This window comes from Amborella trichopoda, chromosome 12 (assembly GCF_054954075.1).
Source record: "Amborella trichopoda isolate Santa Cruz 75 chromosome 12, AtrichopodaSantaCruz75HAP2 v2.0, whole genome shotgun sequence".
Taxonomy (NCBI): Eukaryota; Viridiplantae; Streptophyta; class Magnoliopsida; order Amborellales; family Amborellaceae; genus Amborella; species Amborella trichopoda.
Genome location: NC_142347.1, coordinates 33,402,881 through 33,422,962, shown reverse-complemented (window position 1 = coordinate 33,422,962; position 20,082 = coordinate 33,402,881). Strand labels below are relative to the sequence as shown.

Below are 20,082 nucleotides of genomic sequence, written 5' to 3'. Positions count from 1 at the left end.
ACATCCTTCTTATCCGAGCTAGTATTAACAAGGAAAAACACCAAATACAACAAGCAATAAAATTTGTTGTAGTTTAAGACGGTAAAAATAAATCCAACCACTCATTAAGACAATCAGTATACAATCCAAGACACATACCTAAGTTATTGTGAGTGTGTTAATTGTTGTTACTATAAAAGGTAAACAAAATACGAGTGTTAGGCAACCCACAAATAGGTTGCTCTATACAAAAACACATAAACAGGCTCAAATAATGCTTTACATCCAAAATATAAACAAGTTCAAATACAAAACCTGGGGAATATCATTGATGTCAAATATCATATAATGATACTAACCATTTATTTTCCTTTAGCTCATACTTATCAATAATTAATCCTCATAAACTCTCGAACTCTTCAATTGTTTCGGTCTAGATAACACAGTTGAAGAACTCCCTTACAAAGGTAGGATGTTTTGCACAAAAACTACCCAACTTCTCATTGACCTTTTTAAAGATGTGTTATTTGCAAAACTTGTGGACAATGTTTGGGAATACACAAGCAATAGCTCCTTGCATAACCTTGTCTTGGTAAGTAATTGTTGTAATTGGATGTTTACCATACATTGCCGAAAGCCATGTCTCAAATAGTCAAACAAATAACGATTTGGTGTCATCTCCTAAAAGTGCACAACCAAATAAGGTCGAATCTATATGGTTGATTCCAGTAAATGGGGCAAAAGGCATTTTAAAATTATTAGTCTTATAGGTTATATAAAAAATCACCACATCCACACAACATTGATATGCATTCCTTGACCTAGCATCAACCCAAAAATATTTGCGAAATGACCATCATCAATTACATCAATTATATAAACGAAGGAAAGATTTTCACTTTGCATGGGCTTTAAATAATTTAAGAGCAATCGAGCATCATCGTCAAAGATTTTCTTTCTAATCTTTCTAAACTTATTTATACAATCACGGTCCATTAAGCCTAAATTACAGAAATGGAAGAGTAATGATAATACTCTTGTTTATATCACTGACCTCACTATAAGTATTTATTTCACTGACCTCTTTAAAACCATCTATTAAGAGATTCATAATGATGGTTCGAAAGTAGCCTATTAATAAAGCCTAAATTACACAAAATACATTCCTAATCTTATTAGTAGGAATCCTTGCTTTATGAAAGATATTGATAATACTTTTATTACATTAAAAAATAGTCCGATGTAATCGGAGACAATGCACATTACTTGGGCTCACAAATATATGATTGTGGTATCTCTTAAAACGTGTAACAACCCACTTGTCAATATCTTTCTTACATATTTTCATCATTGCTTTGAAACCAACTCTTACTAACTTTTGTGTAAGTACCTTCCGAGTAGGTTTTCCACTACCAACTTTCTTTGTACAAAATCATTCTCCTGAACATAGAAATCTACCAGAGCACACGACCCTTCACGTTGTGTTTTTTTCATATTTCCCATGCACATGCTAAACCGCATTGGCCTTGTATATTCATTATAGAATAATTTTGTTTCTTCCTCTGATGGTTCAGAACCAATATTTCTTTTATTTGCATTCGGGCTTCCCAACCTCCCATTTTCATCTTCCTCACTACAAGTATTTATATCACTGACCTCCTTAGAACCATCATTATCGCTCCTTTTTACCTGTGATTCCCCTTGTGCATGCATACTTTTCATAGGTGCCTATTGGGAAAAAACCAGCAAATATAAGGGGTTATTTATAAGCAAAAAGAAAACCAACAATTGAGCATTATCGTGTGAGAAGGTTCTATCTACTATTTGAAATATGACATTATGATGACATAGTGCATATTCAAAACTCAAATTTTATCTCCAACAGTTCTGGGAAAGGAAAATCTCATTTGCATTTTGTAACAAGCTCATCAAACCCATACCAAAAAAATTCACAAACAAAAAAATTAAATAAATAAAATAAAAAAAAAACCCTTAAATTAGCATAGAGCCGATACAACTGAAAAAGGTGTTGGTGCCGAGCAGATTGTTATAGCCCTGTGACAATGTAATAATATAGGGCCTAAGCATCAAAGAAATGTTTGCTTCAATATAATGCACACTTAAAATTTCTCTGGGAATGTGGATGGATCTATAGTATCATCTCATCACTAAGCCAATAGACATGGTAAAATTTCATTACTCTGCATCAATTACTAAAAATGAAACACCATAATAATTTTTTTCCAAAAAAGAAAAAGCAAATATAAAAATAAGGGTCCCCAAAAATAGGAAAAACTCTAGTTACCAGATGAATGCTTGAATCAAGAAACTGTGAATTAAGGGACTTTATTGCAACCCACAAAAAATAATCTCTTAACACTTTATTGCAAATGCTTGGAGAACCATAACTTGCATCAAATCATAGCCTTCCTTTATGGCCTTACGAATATTTTTTGACGAGTCTGATAGTGCTGTGTCTTTCTTTCTGGTTTGCTTGATTGGGAGGTCCTTAGGACTCATTTACACTGGTATAAGGCAGGCTCTAGGATGGAAATGAAACATTACATATGGCCTTTTAAGTCTCAACTAATTGTTTATGATTTGATTCTTCCATTCTTTAGTGGCAATGGCTTTTTAATTCTTTGTATGCTGTCCAAGGTCCAGATATTGACCTGAAAAATTGGCGGAACTATTGCAACAAAAAACAGCAGTGGATAAGAACTTTGTGGTAAAAAAAAATTTGAGCCTCAAAACCAGTCGAAAAAATACTCTTCGATCCTTAATTTCAGAAAAAAAGACCACAAACGAGAATTGGGTCAACACTTTTCTAACTGACTACTTGAAAAACACCAACATGTAACCCTAGAATCAAGAAAAAAGAAGAGATATCGAGGTCAAGAGAGAAAAAAAAGCCCTTACTTGCCGATGGTCATATCCAAAGCCATCGCCTGAAAATGGTTGGCTCTCTCCTTGAAAACTAGATTCCATGGCGGCTTCGTTTCGCCTGAATACCACCAAAGCCCCAGATTTCAAAACAACCACAACATCTCCATCACCACCAAGGTGAGATTTGAAGCCATTAAGCAAAGCATAGGCGTTCATAGAAGGTCCCAAACATTGAGTTGCAGAGATTCGAACTAGGAAATAGGGTTAGGGTTTCGAGCACTGAGAGAGAGCCGACTGTAGAGGGAGTGACAGAGATTAACACAGAGGAGAGAGGGATGGTGGTTTAGAAAACCCAATATTAAGATGGGTGAGGCAGGAGAGAGAGATGCATGTGTCGGTGTGTAGGGGTAGAGTACGGATGAGAGACTTTTTTTAAAAAAATTAAAAAAATGGGAGGTATTCAAATCTCATCTTGCGATTTGTACAAAATCAATGGTGATGTGTGTTGGGATTTCGAGAACATCTTGACTTGCGAGACTGGAATCTCAAATACCAAGATCTCATCCAATATCCTCTACGTAATGGTCAAATGTGAAGTAGATGAATACAATTTTAAATCGAATGAGAGAAATAAAATAAATATAAAAATCACACTACAACAATACACGATTTATATGGTTCACTTTCGTAGGGCTACATACACGGCCTCGATAACTAGAATTCCACTATCACAATAAAGATTACAAATTTTAAGTTACAAGAAATAATACCTATCTTTATTTTAAATTACAAGAGATATACTTATATCTAAACATGGTAAAAACCATCACCGATCTTCTCTTCTAAACACGTTCTATCGACCGTGCAACACCGTCGATCAACTTCTTTCCTACCGCAATGCTGCTATCGGAAAGATAACCTCGAGAGCAATATAAATATATTCTCTATCTAAAAGTGGAAGTTAATTAACTCAAAACTTATGGGAATACTGTATCTCTTTCGGAGGCCATATCTCTCTCTCTTGGACTCTTGGAGATTTATCTCCATATTGGAGATCTATTCCCATAACCCGAAAGGGTCGACCCTCAAAGGATGGATATTATGTCTTCCTTCACTTACTTTCTTATAAATATATCACTTTTTTGCTTCCCACGAAATTCAATTTTCTATTTCCCATAATACCTTACTCTTTAGAAGAAAATTTGGGTTTGGTGATTTAGCTATCACCAAACCCAACAATGAGTTATATTAAGGACATATAATTATTGAGTAATGTACCGTCTCTACAAAATAGTGTAGAGACAATGAGTTATATTAAGGACATATAATTATTGAGTAATGTAACGTCTCTACAAAATAGTGTAGAGACGTTACATTCTGAATAGAGGGCTTAGATGACACTAATCATAATGGAACGTCTCTACATTATTTTGTTTTTAATTTTTTTCTATTAACTATTTAGACACCAAATTTTGGATGTCCAATCCTCTATTAAACTGGCACTAGCGAAAAATATAAAAAAAATATTTTCAATAAAATAAAATGACTAAAATACCTTTAAAAGTTGCAAGGGTATTTTGGTCATTTTATTTTATCAAAAAATTATTTTTAATATATTTTATAGGTACGCCCCACAATTTGTATAAAAAAACTAAAAATAAAATACATTGAGACGTCAGATCTAAGATCAAACGGTGAGTGGTTCTCTTGATCAAAATTGGACGGTTGGATGGTAAGGGAAGCATAGATCTTCTACGTTGTAGGGGAAGTATAGAAACCTTTCCCAATTTTAAGATATACAATTGTTTTAAGAGAATATATTTTTCTAAATGTTTGTAGTGTTCTTTTCTTAATAAAATCTTTTAAGGGAAATTGGTGTTTATGAAATTTTTTGACTATATCACGATTCTTAATTTAATAAAAATTGTAATGTGCATGCGTTGAAACAATTTTTCAAAGCTATCAAATCAATAAAGAGAAGTAAAGTTATATGCAAGGAGTTTTTCTGAATTTTTTTTTTTTTTTTGAAAAAAGATAAATATACCTTTATATCGTCTCCTTAAAAGAAACACAGTTTTTTTAATATTTTTTAATAAACTCAGAATTTTTAACGGACTTCAAAAAATCACATTTTAATAAAAAACTTACTATGGTATTGATACTAGATGGTTCTTAAGAGCCTCATTGGGGGATGGGAGATCCTGTGCTACACGGTTGAAGGGGCAAGGGGCATTAACACCCTTATAACGGCGTTAGTGTAATACTACGAGGCCATTTTGCTCTTAAAATAATAAAATTTCGAAATTCACAATTATAATAATAAATAGTTATTTTTATACTATTTATTTCACATGTACACTTGTCGAAGACAGTTTGGCCGAGTGGTCTAAGGCGCCAGATTTAGGCTCTGGTCCGAAAGGGCGTGGGTTCAAATCCCACAGCTGTCAGTAACTTTTTTCTCTTCTCCACTACCATTGCAGCCATCTTTTTAAATTACATTATTATTATTAGTATTATTATTTTCACTCTTTTAAACTCTTCTCTACCATTGCTACCATCTTTTTCAGTTACATTATTATTATTATTTTCTCTCTTTTAAACACTTCTCTACCATTGCAACCATCTTTTTCAATTACATTATTATTATTATTATTTTTGGTCTCTCTAAACACGTATTTTCTATTTCCAAGCATACTCCTCTACCATAGCAACTATTTTTTGTAATTACAATATCACGTTTTTTTCTCTCTCTCTTGCTTAAGGCTTCCTTTCTATTTCCAAGTACACTCTATACCCTATGTTCTTCTTTAGAGTAAACTAATAGAATTTTGTGTATTGTATATATTATTCAAAATTTATTTCTATGCATGAAAATAGATGAAAGTAGTCTCAATTCTTTTAAAATAACTTACGATCATCCTACATTCGTAAAGTAGTCACCCAACAGTATATATCTAATACATTAGTGACAATTTTCATTAAAATATGGTTTTTTTATCTTAAGTAAATTACTTCTTAAAATTGTGCAGTGTGTCATTTACGTTGTGTTGTGTGACCCGCTTAACTTGTGTCAATTTTTTGAAAAAATATTAATTTTAAATAAATTACTGCTTAGGGCATTGTAAAGTGTTTTTTTGTGGTGGCACTATGTTGTGCTACTTAACATGAATGTAGAATTTATTTAAACTAGACATGTTGTCTCATTATAGTGTTTAAAGGGGCATGTATGTTGGATAGCATAGAAGTTGAAATATGAGTTCTTTATTGTAGTATTGCTAGACTATATTATAGGTTTGTCTTTAATTAATTTTAGAGCAGTGTAATGTATGATTTTTGTGTTAGCAATATATTGTGCGACCTACTCAGCTTGTGTCAAAATTTATTTTAAAGAAGTTTACGTGAATGTAGAATTTATTTAAACTAGATATATTGTTTCATTATAAAGTTTGAAGGGTTTTAAAGGGGCATATTTGTTACACATTGACATGAGGGATTTTAGGCTTAGATTGCATAGAAGTTTAAAAATGGAAGTTTTTATTGTGGTCTTGCTAGACTATATTGTAAGTTTATATGAAATTATTGTTATATTTTTTAAGTCAATTAGATTTATTAATCAACTTCTCAAAAGATTGCTTTAATTATGAGTTATAAAGTATAACTTATAAAAAATAATTTAAACATTTGTAAGTTATAAGAAATAAGTTTATATATATATATATATATATATATATATATATATATATATATATATATATATATATATATATATATATGTATCAGTTGTATTTATTAATTATAAATATCTTTAACTTAAACTTATAAAAATAAATAAATTAATAACTTTATACAATTAATTTACAATACAAAAATTTTTACATTTAAATTATACATTCCATTGTTTTTGAGAAATTTGATTTTACAATAAGACAAAAATTATAAAATTAATTAAAATCCATTAAATATATATAAATTTAGTAAAATATAATACAAACACCTATTGATTTTCATTGGATTCCATCTTTTTTTCATCGAAATTCAGTTAATCCACAAAATCTTGATTATTATCTAAATTGAGATCGCCAACTCCATTTGGACGCTCACCAAAGATTGGCGGAGTAATATTTTAAAGGGAATGTCCTGAGAGATATCGTTTACCTTTCAAATAAGGTGGGGGCCATCTAGATTAGGGCTTCATCGAGATTTGCATTGGGGCAACCGGCGGTCCAGATTGACTACTTGTCCCTCTGCCCACACCTCTCCTCTCCTCTCTCTCTCTACAACCCACCTCTCTTTGGCTGCTTGACTTCTTCATTCTAGACCAGTGGTTTAAAATACAGATTGGTGCCCTTGGGTACTTCAAAAACCCATTTGGATCGGTGAATCAACGATTCGGATCGGGAATCGTCTGACTTAGTAGGATTAAGTTTTAAAAAAATCCAAAAAAATTATTAAAATTCGTTATAAATGTTGTCTTTTGGGAATCTAATAAAAGACGAGAGAACTACATTTTTAACTTTCATTTTTTTCATCAATTTGTGAATATTGAGATGTTCTTTCCTTATATAAACTTATGTTAACCATTAAATTTACATCACACAAAAGAAAAATCATAAAATTATCATGGATAAAGTATATCAATCATACATAGACTACAATAAAAAGTAGACTAAATCGATAACAAAATGGCCGCTAAAATCTCGAATTGACGGAAAACCCTAATCCGACTCAAATTATTACAACCTAACTATAATACAAAATTATTACAACCTAACTAACTATAATATTATATACTAAAATTAAAATTGTTGGTTAACATTTTATAAATATTTTATTATACAAACAATATCAAATCCAAAATATTTTATAATATCATCTAATTTAAAATATATTATTGACAACTGTAAGAAAAATAGTACATTACATGATTTATAATGCAAAAATTAATAAATAAAATAAAAATTTGGTCATCAATATAGGAATTATTTGAATGCGTATCAATTTTCAAAACAACACTTCAATTTTTCAAAATTTTAATTTTTTAGATTCTAGAATAAATTTAGTAAAAAATATTGTTAATTGAAAGATAGAATTTCAAATGAAATAATTTGTTTTTTAACAACACTATTTTCTGCTTATTTCTTATTTTTTTTACAACAAAAATAGTATATTACATGATTTATAATGCAAAATTAATAAATAAAATAAAAATTTGGTTATCAATATAAAAATTATTTGAATGTGTACCAATTTTCAAAACAACACTTTAATTTTTTAGATTCTAGAATTAATTTAGTTAAAAAGATCGTTAATAGAAAGAGATAATTTCAAATGGAATATATATATATTTTTAACAACATTATTTTCTGCTTAGTGTTTTTTTTTTTTTACAACAAAAATAAAATAATATAGCAAGAACTGGGGTTCAATATTTGTTGCTTATTTTTTATTTTTTTACAACAAAAATAAAATAATATAGCACACCTGAACTGGGGTTCAAACCTAAGATGTAGGTCAATTAAGAGAAAGCGATAACCATAAAGCCACATAGCAAGTATATTAACTTTCAATATTAATGATACTTATTCAACATTTATTTTAATTTAATGCACTTTGTGAGAATTATCCCACATCCAAGAATAAGTATCAAATTTATGAGAATCATCCCACATCCAAGAATGAATATCAAATTTATGGGAATTATCCTACATTCAAGAATGAGTATCAAATTTAGTGATATAAATAATTTTGTTGTACCTCATTAAACGTACCTATGAAAATGCGGGGCTGCGATGCTGTGGGCTTGAAGGCTTGCCACATGTGACAGAAGGGTTGAAGGCTTGCCATGTGTGACTGTTAATCGAAGAGTGTGATGTCATGTGACCTATTCCCCCCGGTTTATGACATCGTATAGGCCGTTTATTGCTCAGAACTGACAGTTTTGATGTAGAACCGGGCGGTTCCCGATTTGGCCCGATTTTTTTAAATCACTGTTCTAGACCCATCAAATGCACAAATGAACCCATGGTACAGAGAACCGGTTCGATATACCTCAAGCAAATAGAACCCAAAATCACTGTTCTAGACCCATCAAATGTACAAATGAACCCATGGTACAGAGAACCGGTTCGATATCCCTCAAGCAAATAGAACCCATGGTACAGAGAACCCGTTCGAAATCCCTCAAGCAAATAGAACCCAAAATGAAGATACAAACCGCAATAAGATAGCGGGACTTGGGATTTAGATTCCTTTCAAATAGTAATTTGATTAATGATAACTTTTGCGTGTTAATTAGACTCATTGAATTTTTTCAATTTCAAATCTATTGTTCAGTTTTGAGGTACTCAGCTGAAAAATAAATGCTTTTGTTTTACTCTTTTATTTGTAGATAAAAAGTTAATTATTCTTCTAAATTTGAAAGATCAATAAATTGTTTTATTTGATTTTTGTAATAACTTATCTCCCTTCTCAATTTTAACTTTCCTAGTATAGCCACAACTCGTGTTCTCCATAGCGATCATACAATACTATTTTTTTATGTTGGAGATGATGATATCCAAAATCACCCGACATAAAGAAATATCATATTATTATGTGGGATTGAGATTGATAGTGTTAAGTTTTTAAAAGAAATATAAATCCAAAATGACTAATACCCGTGGATATATATATATAAATAAATAAATAAATGATTTGATGAGCCATCTTGCCTACGGAAAAAAAAGTGAGCCGAACTCGCCATCTTGCCGACAGAGAAAAAGTGAGCCGAACGGCTCTTATTTGTTCTTAAAATCGAACGGCTATGGTTTCGTAAGGCAACAAACAACTAGTAACTGTGCGTACTAACGCTCTTTCTTTAGCCTGCGCACGGAATCACTCCCTATACCAAAACTCTCACCTCGGTGAAACCATCTCTCTGTACCTAAACTCTGGCATCCCTCTCTCTCTCCCCCGTGACCCTGCTTCCACCCTCTCCAATTCCCGTGAGCCTCCTCCCATTCTCTCTCTCTGGTGAGCCTCCTCGCCTCTCTCTCTACTGTGAGCTTCATCCCTCTCTCCCCCGAGAACAACAATCAGCTTCCTCACTCAGCAACCCTAAATCCCCAAATTCAGCAACCCTAAATCCCCAAACTTAACAACCCTAGATTCCGTGGACTCTGGAATCTCTCTCACTGAAAGCCTCTTCCATTCTCAGCAACTCTAAATAAAAAAGAGTGGTTTCAATCAACCATTCACAGCAAGGTACGAATTCAATTTACCCTTGGCATGGTTTCATGGAGTTCTTCTTGAATATTTTCAGCTGCATTTTTTCAGAGCTATTTCACTGTATATCATCTCTGTGTTTCATCTCTGCATATTATTAATTCGCCAACTCCTAAATCTATGGATTTTTACGATTTTACATCAAAATGGATTATGCAAATCATACAAAATTGCATCTCGGACATGGCAGTTTGGAGATCATTCACAGATGCAGTAATTTTTTATTTGAATATCGGGGATTTAGGTTTACATTTTTGTGGATTTAATTATGTCTTTGTCTTGTACATTTACTATGGAATTTTTACCCATATTTCTTCATCATTGTCACTCTGCTAACGATTCCAGTATTTACTTTGCTTTGCCATCACCATTGTCACTCTGCAAAATCTCCATCTTGATTTGTTTTTTCTATCTCTCTTATCTTTGTTGAATCCGAATTTTTATAAGAAGAGGCACAAATCTTTGGCAAAAACAACTCCAAATACCAAAGTAATATGGTTATGAATTTAGATTTTCATTTTATCTATATTGTGCTTATTTCCTTTACGTGACATTTTGGGGAGAGTGTTTATTTTCTCTGCCTGCATATTTTAATGTTTGGTTCTGTGAAGTCCTAATTTGGAGATTTTTTTTGTTTTTAAATTGTTGAATGGCATCCATTGATGTTGCTCTGTTAAGTGATTGATTTTTTGGTTTAAAATTGTCGAGTGGCATCCATTGATGTTGCTCTGTTAAGTGATTGATTTTTTTTCATTAGGTTTGTTTACTTTCAATCATCAAGCATTTTGGTTTGTTAATGGTTCAAACAGGGTGGAATTCATGTTGCTATGTGAAGTCATAATTTGGAGAAATATTTTATCGAAATTGTCGAATGGCATCCATTGATATTGTTCTATTAAGTGATTGATTTTTTTTCATTAGGTTTGTTTACTTTCAATCATCAAGCATTTTGGTTTGTTAATGGTTTAAACAGGGTGGAATTGATGTTGCTCTGTGAAGTCCTAATTTGGCGATTTTTTGGTTTAAAATTGTTGAGTGGCATCCATTGATGTTGCTCTGTTAAGTGATTGATTTTTTTTTCATTAGGTTTGTTTACATTCAATCATTAAGCATTTTGGTTTGTTAATGGTTCAAACAAGGAGGAATTCATGTTGCTCTGTGAAGTCATAGTTTTGAGAAATATTTTACCGAAATTGTTGAATGGCATCCATTGATGTTGCTCAGTGAAGTCCTAATTTGGAGATTTTTTGTTTTAAAATTGTCGAGTGGCATCCATTGATGTTGCTCTGTTAAGTGATTGATTTGTTTTCATTAGGTTTGTTTACTTTCAATCATCAAGCATTTTGGTTTGTTACTGGTTCAAACAGGTGGAATTCATGTTGATCTGTGAAGTCCTAATTTTGAGATTTTTTGTTTTAAAATTGTCGAGTGGCATCTATTGATGTTGCTCTGTTAAGTGATTGATTTCTTTTCATTAGGTTTGTTTACTTTCAATCATCAAGCATTTTGGTTTGTTAATGGTTCAAACAGGGTGGAATTGATGTGGCTCTGTAAAGTCCTAATTTTGAGATTTGTAGGCATAGGATTAGGGTCTTGATGGTGAATAATATTTTTGAAGTCCCATCGCATTACATAATGAAGAGGTGGACAAAAGATGTGATGATAGGTATTGTACTTGATGCCAAAGGGAAACAAATTCAAAGTACCTCTGATCTACCCCGTTCAATTCGTTTTAATGACGTTCATCAAGTCACTAGAGAACTAGCAGAGCATGCTTCAGAAAGTGTAAAACTCCATGCATTTATAATGTCTGAACTATTAAGTACACTTTCAAAGGTTAAGGCCAAGATTGGGGGTGTGGTATTACCAGATGGTGCTTTTAAGACGCCTTGCAGCAGTCATAATGAGAATATGATTGCTGACAGTAGCAACGGAGCTGAGTTTGAGGGACATGCATGCTATAATATCCTTGAGCCCTCTCGAGCACGAACAAAGGGGAGACTTACCAACGATAGATATGTATCTCAGGTTGAGATAGAGGCCGAGAAAGCGAGAGCGAGAGTGAAGGAAGTTACCCGAAAGTGCCCAGTTTGCAAAGGGAGTGGACATGACAACAGGAATTGTCCATCTCTCGCACGTTCAAAGTATGAAGGAACTATTGCTCCATTTCTCGTACTCTATGTGATTTTACTATGAATTCTTTAAATATAAATATTTGAAATGGGTTTTCGTCGTTTAGGTTAAATTTAAATATTAGATGCTCAGATGGGTCATGTGAGAATGTGGAACATGTTGAGTAATGGTAATAATCTTTAGAGATTTGCATTATATTAAGTAAAATAGTATTTTTTGCGTTGAATTTGCATGGTAAGAAATTTGTTTGCATTGAAATTCTAATGCTTGTGTGGTTGTTGACAACGTAGGTAAAAATTATTTCTTATGCTTATGAATAAAAAGTTGACTAGGTAAATAATATTTCTTATCGTGTAGTTTATTCATAAATTTACCTTATTTAAGCATTGTGGTACTTCTATCTGTGATTGTATTACTTACTAATGGTCATACAGGTGCAGACACCGATTGATGGAGGACTTCACATTTCACTTGATGTTTCCAAGTTAGAAAACAATGCTCGCACTACCTTAGGTCAATGAATTTACCTTGTTTTATGGTTAATTATTAGTAAACTTAATACTACGCCTTTTGGAGGGTGTTCCTTTTGGAGCCCTTGGACATGTTTTTCTCTTATGGGACCATGTATCTTTTACTTTTCATGGTGTGTTCATTGTTTGTATTGATTTATCTTGGGGCTGTCTCGTTATCTTGGGATAGTGCCTAATTGGGTTTGGAATTTGTGACAGGTCTTGTATGATATATGGCTTGAAAAACCAAACATATGGCATAAGTGCCCAATTGGGTTTGGAATTTATGACAGGTTTTGTATGATATATGGCTTGAAAAACCAAAAATATGCTCAATTGGGTTTGGAATTTATGACAGGTTTTGTATGATATATGGCTTGAAAAACCAAAAATATGCTCAATTGGGTTTAGAATTTATGACAGGTTTTGTATGATATATGGCTTGAAAAACCAAAAAAATAGCAACAATGCCCAATTGGGTTTGGGATTTACGATAGGTTTTTCACAGAGGCATTCTTTTAACATGTGGATACCTAGCATGTTATTCACGTAGGCATTCTTTTACCAGGGGTATTCTTTTAACAGTGAACACCTAGTATGTCATTCACATGTTTATTATGGTAATTTTGCAAAAAATCCTACTAAAGGGATATACATTTCTCGATTTGTTTCAATTCTCAAATTAACACTTTGGACCAGCTCTAAGTCAAATAAGCGGCCACATGACAATGTCTATTTTGAAATCTACTGTCCATATGTCACTCCCTATAATTCCTTTCACCAGCATGAGCTTTCACTATAATGAAATAGAAGTGTCTCAATGAAGAAGCGCTCAATGAAGTGTTCATTGAAATAGAAGCGTCTCGATGAAGCCCTCAATGAAATAGAAGATCTCAATGAAATAGAAGTCCTCAATGAAGAAGCAGCCCTTAATGACGAAGCCCTCAATGAAGAAGCCCTCAATGAAGATCTCAATGAAATAGAAGCCCTCAATGAAATAGAAGCGTCTCAATGAAGCATGAAGCCCTCAATGAAGCGTCTCAATGAAGCCCTCAACGAAGCGTCTCAATGAAGCCCTCAATGACCACTATAAGAATAGAAGTGTCTCAATGAAGGCTGAAGTATATAAGACCATATAGAAAATTTACAACACAATTTTGAATAGCAATGACTATAGAAAATTTACAACACAATTTTGAATAGCAATGACTGAAAAGACATTGAAGAGCAATGACTCAAAAAGACATCTCCCTTTTAACAGTAAGAAAGAATGACATGCTTTCACATGGCTGAATTTCAGCTTTTATAACACATTTTTTTTATAGCCCTCTATAAATGGCACAATCGCACTGGCCATAGTTCAAATGATCAACCCACCCATTTAAATAAATTATAGATGCTTGAACTCTCGCTCGCTATCAATGCACAATAAAAAATCAATACATAATGTCCTTGAGATAATATCCTTGAATTGGAATTGCATGGAAAATAATATATGTTTACATTACCAAAAGAACCCTTTTGTTACTTTCAACTACAACATTTTCCATAAAAGGAGAATAAGTTGAATTTTACGATGGGCATAATTACATTAATAAAAAGGCAACCCTTAGTAAAAAAGCAATTCCAAGTCAGAAAGTAACTCATGTTTCTAATCAGGATTATAAAAATAAAAAAGATGAGTGCAAGCAAGCACACATTTATTATATACAAGAAATACAAAAATTGTTGTAAACACTCAAAGGCACCAAGTAAGAATTGATGCATGCGCTCTATGGCAATGAGTATCGTATCATTGCCAACACTTGTTTCTTGATTGAGCATGACACGTTCTTCTGATTCTTGCATTGGATTCCACTGTCGTGTATTGCATCATCTTAAATTGAAATTTTCCACGGCGGTATTATATTCACACCATTGGAAAAACTCACATATAGAGCATTTATAGTACATCCTATTTGGGTTATTTTGGCTTGCTGATGGTTTTTTAGCACAATCTATACTGCACTTTGGCATCGACGAGTTGTATATCCTCGATTACTTGTAGAATCAGATGACATTGTTACGGCCTACAATAATCGTATCAATACCACACTATAAATGACTAAATAAATACGTATTTCAAGCACATCATAACATTCATTGCAAATATGTCAATAATAATGTTAACAATAACCACAACAGCAACAACGACCATCACCACCTCTATGATGAGGCCCATAACACTCCACTGAGCAACATCAATTCCACCCTGTTTGAACTTAACAAACCAAAATGCTTGATGATTGAAAGTTAACAAACCTAATGAAAAGCAATCAATCACTTAACAGAGCAACATCAATAAATGCCACTTGACAATTTTAAAACAAAAAATCTCAAAATTAGGACTTCTCAGAGCAACATGAATTCTTTGAACCTGTTACAAACAAAAATGCTTAATGATTGAAAGTAAACAAACCTAATGAAAAAAAATCAATCACTTAACAAAGCAACAGCAATGGATGCCACTCGACAATTTTAAAACAAAAAATCTCCAAATTAGGACTTCACAGAGCAACATGAATTCCACCCTGTTTGAACCAGTAACAAACCAAAATGCTTGATGATTGAAAGTAAACAAACCTAATGGAAAAAAATCAATCACATAACAGAGCAACATCAATGGATGTCATTTCACAATTTCGGTAAAATATTTCTCAAAATTATGACTTCACAGAGCAACGTGAGTTCCACCCTGTTTGAACCATTAACAAACCAAAATGCTTGATGATTGAAAGTAAACAAACCTAATGACAAAAAAAATCAATCATTTAACAGAGCAACATCAATGGATGCCACTCGACTATTTTAAACGAAAAAATCTCGAAATTAGGACTTCACATAGCGACATCAATTCCACCTTGTTTGAACCATTAACAAACCAAAATGCTTGATGATTGAAAGTAAACAAACCTAATGAAAAAAAATCAATCACTTAACAGAGCAACATCAATAAATGCCACTCGAAAATTTAAAAAAAACAAATCGCAAAATTAGGACTTCATAGAGCAACATGAATTCCACCCTGTTTAAACCAGTTACAAACCAAAATGCTTGATGACTGAAAGTAAACAAACCTAATGAAAAATAATCAATCATTTAATAGTGCAACATCAATGGATGCCACAGGACAATTTTAAACCAAAAAATCAATCGCTTAACAGAGCAACATCAATGGATGCCATTCAACAATTAAAAAAAAAAAAAATCTCCAAATTAGGACTTAAATATAACCAAACATTAAAATATGCAGCCGGAGAAAATAAACACTTTCCCCAAATTGTCACGTAAAGGAAATAAGCACAATATAGATAAAATGAAAATCTAAATTCATAAATGTATTACTTTGGTATTTGGAGTTGTTTTTTCCACAGATTTGAGCCTCTTCTTAAAAAAATTGCGATTCAACAAAGATGAGAGAGATAGAGAAAACAAATCAAGATGGAGATTTTGCAGAGTGACAATGGTGAAGAAATATGGGTAAAAATTCCATAGTAAATGTACAAGACAAAGACATAATTAAATCCACAAAAATGTAAACCTAAATCCCCAATATTCAAATAAAAAATTACTGCATCTGTGAAAGATCTCTAAACTGCCATGTCCGAGATGCAATTTTGTACGATTTGCATAATCCATTTTGATGTAAAATCGCAAAAGTCCATAGAGTTGGCGGATTAATAATTTACAAAGATGAAACACAGAGATGATATACAGTGTAATAGCTCTGAAAAAATGCAGCTAAAAATATTCAAGAAGAACTCCATGAAACCATGCCAAAAGTAAATTGAATTCGTACCTTGCTGTGAATGGTTGATTGAAGCCAGTATTGTTGAGTTAGAGTTGCTGAGAATAGAGGAGGCTTCCAGTGAGAGAGATTCCAGAGTCCACGAAATCTAGGCTTGCTGATTTTGGGGATTTAGGGTTGCTGATTTTGGGGATTTAGGGTTGCTGAATTTGGGGATTTAGGGTTGCTGAGCGAGGAGGCTGATTGTTGTTCTTGGGAGAGAGAGAGAGGGATGAGGCTCACAGTAGAGAAAGAGGCGAGGAGGCTCACCAAAGAGAGACAATGGGAGGAGGCTCACGGGATTTGGAGAGGGTGGGAGCCGGGTCACGGGGGAGAGAGAGAGGGATGCCAGAGTTTAGGTAGAGAGAGATGGTTTCACCGAGGAGAGAGTTTAGGTACAGGGAGAGATGCCGTGCATAGGCTAGAGAGAGAGTGTCAGTGCCCACAATTTTTAGTTATTGCTACAGTGCTTCGATTTTAAGAACAAATAAGAGCCGTTTTAAGAACAAATAAGAGCCGTTCGGCGGCTCACCAAATTACACTCATTAAATATTTTCAATTTCAAATCTATTGTTCAGTTTTGAGGTACTCAGCTGAAAAATAAATGCTTTTGTTTTACTCTTTTATTTGTAGATAAAAAGTTAATTATTCTTTTAAGTTCGAAAGATCAATAAATTGTTTTATGTGATTTTTGTGATAACTATCCCCCTTCCCAATTTTAACTTTCCTATTATAGCCACACCTCGTGATCTCCATGGCTATCATACAATGCTACTTCTTTATGTTGGAGATGATGATATCCAAAATCATCTGACACAAAGAAATATCATATTATGCATGATTGAGATTGATATTGATAAGTTCTTAAGAGAAATATAAATCCATAATGATTAGAGCTTATGGATATATCTTTTGGTTATATATATATATATATATATATAAATATATGAAGTTTTCTATGTGGTATGAAATTCTGACCTTATATGTATGAGATGATAGATGGAAGAATAGATGTGCCCTGTTTGGGTCACTATATAAGAACAATGGCTTCCTCTAGAGAAAGAGAAGGGGGCAAGGGCCTCATGTGCATGAGAGGTAGGGTCTGTCTTTAGAGAGAAGAGTGCTTCTTATGGAGAGAAACATTACTATGATGCATCACATTAATTGAGAAATACTACTATGGTGCCTCCTATAGATTGAGAGGTTGTTTTCTTGTAAAGAAACGGTTCACATGGAGATTTTAGGTGGTTTTTTTTTTTAGTGAGAGAAAGTCACAATTGTTCTTAATGTTTTCTTCCTAGGTAGTTTAGCGATGTAATAAAGATGAGTCTCTTCCTAGACAATAGTTTAGTTGTGAATAATATATGAGAGATTGACAGTGGTGCCAGTCGTGAAAGCAGGTATAAAAGGGTTTCCTTGATTGAGGTTTGTTGAGGGTTATATAGGTAATATATGTCCCAAAATCTTTGATGTAACCTTTATTGGTATAGTAGATTTCAGTTTGTTGTGCCCATGGATGTGGTGCTTCTCGGGTGAACCAAGTAAATTTTTGTGTTCTTGTGGTATGTGTTTTATGCTTTATTTATTCTATTGTAGCTCGTACGTGAAAGTTGGACAAACAAGATCTAGCACGATGTATATAATTTTTAATTTTTTTTTCACCAACTAAAACACTTACAATGGTACAATTATAATAAATTCAACTCAAAAGAAAATAATAAATAAATAAATTGATTCTCACTTGCTGCCTCTATTTGTAATTTTTTTTTTATTGAATAAAACCAAAAACAATGCTTTAAGGGAATAAGAAATAAAATATTACAAACCATGAAGCAAGATACCTGAAGTTTATCTCAATTAAACTTAGTACAACCCACATTGGGTCTCCTCCTCCAATAGTGCACATGATCAATGGTCAATCTCGGATCTTCTAAATATGGAATAAATTTTTTTTATTGAATAAAACCAACACAATGCTTTATTGGGAATAATAAATAAAATATTGAAAACCATAAAGCAAGCCCTTCAGTTTTCTAAACCTTTCTCCCATCAAATAGAAGATAAGTATCTATTTATGTAAATATATCTTTTACATAATTCTAATCCTTTTAGGAGTTGAACTCCTTAAAGCATATCTCTTTTAGAAATCCTAGTATCTTAGGACTCATAGAGTATATCATCTTTTAATTGACTTGCTCAACAAGACATGATCCAAATCAATAGATACTAAATAAATGGATTTAAAAAATTGTAGAGAATTATCCACTTTAAGTAGGGCGTGCCAACTAGGGCTCCCATAGTGGGCCCCACACACATCCCTGGGGTACTGAAGGGCCTCTATGGGCTCTCATTTATTATATTAATTTTTAAAATAAGTAAATTGATTTTTAGTATTTGGATAATAAATTTTCTTTTTATTTGATTATTTAAATCCTAAAACTTTAATATTTTTATTTTATAAATTTATTTTGTAAAAATAAAATATCTAGAGATATATAAAAATTCAAATAATTATTCTAAAAATCAATTAACATCAAAATAAATAAAATCAAATAATTTTGATGGGAATATGATCCTTATAAAATTAGGAGTTAATAATTCTGAAGCACTTCATCTTCTTATGTGGGCTATAATCCACACTTTGTTTCTCAAACTAACCCAGCAACTCTCATGACGCAAGAACCCTTGCATGGATTCATGATTGGGATGTCAAATTCAGTCAATAAGCATTGAGATATAATTCCAATCTATGGATTCAAAGTTCTCACCTAGAGTTTAACCCATGGTCATCTAGACCGGATGCAACTACAACTTTATGGTGCATAAGGGTAATATCTCGTGCATGTAAACGTTGCACCCTCAATGGTGTATTGCTTTCCTGATAAGGCTATCATATGCATATGTTGTATGATTATTCATTGATAAGGCTTTGACTCTCGTCTCTAGAGGCCGACCATTACATACAAGGGTCACAGAGTCCCTTGTCTCACTCTCTTGTGCAACTCCGACCTCATCAAAAGATAACCCATAAACCCATAGTGGTTGTTCTCTATGCCCATGTATTTTAAGGTTTTTCCAATTTGATTGGCTTAGCTCGTCAAGCCAAGTTTGAGTATTGGCAAATAACAATTGCCTATCTCGACCTCTCTAAACCATAATCTCTTGGTCCCTTGGATCACAATCTCTTAGTCCCTTAGGACTATAATCTCTTGGTGCCACTGGATCATATTCCCACTGGAGTTCTTTAATCCACTATATTAGATATTGATTACATGCTCTCATAAGGTGTTTAATGGCCACAGAAACCCTACATACTCTCACCTACTGTGTTTCTAGCTAGATAAGTACACGTTCTTGGTGGGATCCATCTTTTGAGATTCATGTTTATGCATTTAAGAGAGCTATTAAATCGTAACACATGGTATCAGAGTGCATAGTTCACTACAGGGCTAGTGTTTGTGCATTCAATTGAAGAAAAACACGTAG

The 20,082-nt window shown here is 32.9% G+C and overlaps 3 long non-coding RNA genes and 1 other non-coding gene across 7 annotated transcripts; 2 read left to right on the top strand and 2 right to left on the bottom strand.

Annotated features, from left to right (window-relative positions):
* Positions 1–1,171: 1,171 nt before the first annotated feature.
* Positions 1,172–3,016, bottom strand: LOC105420395 (uncharacterized). The gene is made up of 2 exons (XR_016046024.1): positions 2,899–3,016; positions 1,172–1,707 (listed from the first exon to the last, which is right to left on the bottom strand). It is a non-coding gene; the product is annotated as an uncharacterized LOC105420395 (long non-coding RNA).
* Positions 3,017–5,232: 2,216 nt separating this feature from the next.
* TRNAL-UAG (transfer RNA leucine (anticodon UAG)) lies at positions 5,233–5,312 on the top strand. The gene has a single exon. It is a non-coding gene; the product is annotated as a tRNA-Leu (tRNA).
* Positions 5,313–9,783: 4,471 nt separating this feature from the next.
* On the top strand, positions 9,784–13,097 carry LOC105420396 (uncharacterized). 3 transcript variants are annotated; one of them, XR_016046020.1, is made up of 3 exons: positions 9,784–10,107; positions 12,696–12,774; positions 13,064–13,097. It is a non-coding gene; the product is annotated as an uncharacterized LOC105420396 (long non-coding RNA). The 3 variants fall into 3 exon arrangements; XR_016046019.1 differs by having other exon boundaries at positions 12,990–13,097; XR_966563.3 differs by lacking the exon at positions 13,064–13,097 and having other exon boundaries at positions 12,696–12,928.
* A 249-nt stretch (positions 13,098–13,346) lies between these two features.
* LOC148779535 (uncharacterized) lies at positions 13,347–17,149 on the bottom strand. 2 transcript variants are annotated; one of them, XR_016046023.1, is made up of 2 exons: positions 16,609–17,103; positions 13,347–13,857 (listed from the first exon to the last, which is right to left on the bottom strand). It is a non-coding gene; the product is annotated as an uncharacterized LOC148779535 (long non-coding RNA). The 2 variants fall into 2 exon arrangements; XR_016046022.1 differs by lacking the exon at positions 13,347–13,857 and adding an exon at positions 14,223–14,839 and having other exon boundaries at positions 16,609–17,149.
* Positions 17,150–20,082: the final 2,933 nt, after the last annotated feature.